The sequence below is a fragment of the Schistocerca cancellata genome, chromosome 11 (genome assembly GCF_023864275.1).
Source record: "Schistocerca cancellata isolate TAMUIC-IGC-003103 chromosome 11, iqSchCanc2.1, whole genome shotgun sequence".
Taxonomy (NCBI): Eukaryota; Metazoa; Arthropoda; class Insecta; order Orthoptera; family Acrididae; genus Schistocerca; species Schistocerca cancellata.
In genome coordinates this window covers 105,290,152-105,292,364 of record NC_064636.1, presented here as the reverse complement: position 1 = coordinate 105,292,364, position 2,213 = coordinate 105,290,152, and the positions used below count along the sequence as shown (strand labels likewise).

Sequence of the window (2,213 nt, the reverse complement as noted above, 5' to 3'; positions counted from 1 at the left end):
CATCTGTGTTCAGTTTTTCAAGGCCTATCCACTGTGCCAACTTATAACTAAATGTGAGGGGGGTGCGATGGGGAGGTTCCCTTGTTAGTAACGAAATGATTTCTGTGTGCCCAAATAAATCTCGTAACGATCACATAGCACAACGAGTTTTTTTTTTTTTTTATACCCGACAAAACAGCTGTTGACTTTCGCCGCTTCCCGCTGACGTCACAGCTTCGAGTTCTCACAGCTGTTCGGCCTTTCCATCTAGATGGAGTTGCTCGAACCCGGATTTCCCGCTTTACGCTAGCAGTCGCCTTAACCGTCCGGTTATCCGAGCGCATTTCGCGGACCGACCCAAAGTTCCATTTGTCCCAGTGTCCGCTTCGGTCTGTCCGTGAAGCACGTTCGGATAGCCTAAACAGTTAACGCGACTGCTCGTGTAAAACGGGAAATCCGGACTGGACTCCCCAGTCCGGCACAAATTATCATTTTTGTCCAGTAAATTGTATAGCTGTGGTAGTACCGAATTCACAGTTCCCGAAAACATTTCTTTGTCACATTTTATTTGCACTGTTTTGCTGAAGCAACCTGGAGGTCCTCAGCTGCTATTGGGAGGTGATATATATCAACGAGGACAGGTGAAAATGCGTGCCCCGACCGGGACTCGAACCCGGGATCTCCTGCTTACATGGCAGACGCTCCATCCATCTGAGCCACCGCGGGCACAGAGGACAGTGCGACTGCCGGGAGTATCTCGCGCACGCCTCCCGCGAGGCCCATATTCTCACCTTATATGTCCGCACACTACATTCGTTGTGTTCCACCCCAAGACACTCATTACTCGTGGAAGATATTTTTACCAAGTCCCGTAAGAGTTCGGGGAATATGTGTGCATCCGCACAGAACAAGAAGGTCATGGCCGGTGTTGCCAGAACTATATACCGATATGGATATGGTGTCTGTTCTTTCGGACATGTCCGAAAGAACAGACACCATATCCATATCAGTATGGAAGTCCTCAGTTTTGCCAGCCTTATAACAAGTAACCGAAGAAGTCAGTGGTGAAAATTAGGTAGCAGGAGGCAAAGTAACACCGTTTTAGAAAACTGTCCAGGCTTTCGTGCCCAGTTGTTGACAAACTGCATATTTGCTTTTGTCTCAGGTTTCTCGGCCGACGTTCGTCTGATGATTTTAGTGACGTTTCGCCAGCACGAGTAGTTGGCATTGTCAGCTTGACCCTCCATTGCCGGTGAAGCTGACAATGCCAACTACTCGTGCTGGCGAAACGTCACTAAAATCATCAGACGAACGTCGGCCGAAAAACCCGAGACAGACGCAAATAGGCAGTAACTTAATACCGTTTTGTTTATTTTCTGGTTGTTGTTCTGCTCTTCAGTCCTGAGACTGGTTTGATGCAGCTCTCCATGCTACTCTATCCTGTGCAAGCTTCTTCATCTCCCAGTACCTACTGCAACCTACATACTTCTGAATATGTTTAGTGTATTCATCTCTTGGTGTCCCTCTACGAATTTTACCCTCCATACTTCGCTCTTTTACTAAACTGGTGATCCTTTGATGCCACAAAATGTGTCATATCAAGCGATCCCTTCTTCTAGTCAAGTTGTGCCACAAATTCGTCTTCCCCCCAATTCTATTCAGTACCTCCTCAGTAGATACGTGATCTACCCATCTAACCATAATTCTGGAGCACCACATTTGGAAAGCTTCTATTCTCTTCTTGTCTAAACTATTTATTACCCATGTTTCACTTGCATACATGCCTACACACCAATACAAATATTTTCAGAAAATTCTTCCTGAGTCTATCGATGTTAACAAATTTCTCTTCTTGAGAAACGCTTTCCTCGCCATCCCCACCTCTACATCTTGTATCCTCTCTACTTCGACCATCATCAGTTATTCTGCCCGCCAAATAGCAAAACTTACCTGTTACTTCAACTCTCTCATTTCCCAATCTAATTCCCTCACCATCACCTGATTTAATTCGACTTCATTCCATTATCCGTATGACGTATGACGTGGGGCATTGTCATGCAGTATCTGCTTGACTGCAATGTCCGGTCTAACTCTATTTCCTGAGCCTTTCAATGACTTCTTTGTAAAACACTTGCGTTACACTTTCTCTAGGAGAAACAAATTCTTTATGAACGATACCCCATCCCTCAAAAGCAAATCATCATTGTTTTGATCTTTAATTTGGTCATTCCAGC

At 45.4% G+C, this 2,213-nt stretch overlaps 1 non-coding gene across 1 annotated transcript; it reads right to left on the bottom strand.

Annotated features, from left to right (window-relative positions):
• Positions 1-631: 631 nt before the first annotated feature.
• Positions 632-706, bottom strand: Trnat-ugu (transfer RNA threonine (anticodon UGU)). The gene has a single exon. It is a non-coding gene; the product is annotated as a tRNA-Thr (tRNA).
• Between the last annotated feature and the right edge of the window lie 1,507 nt (positions 707-2,213).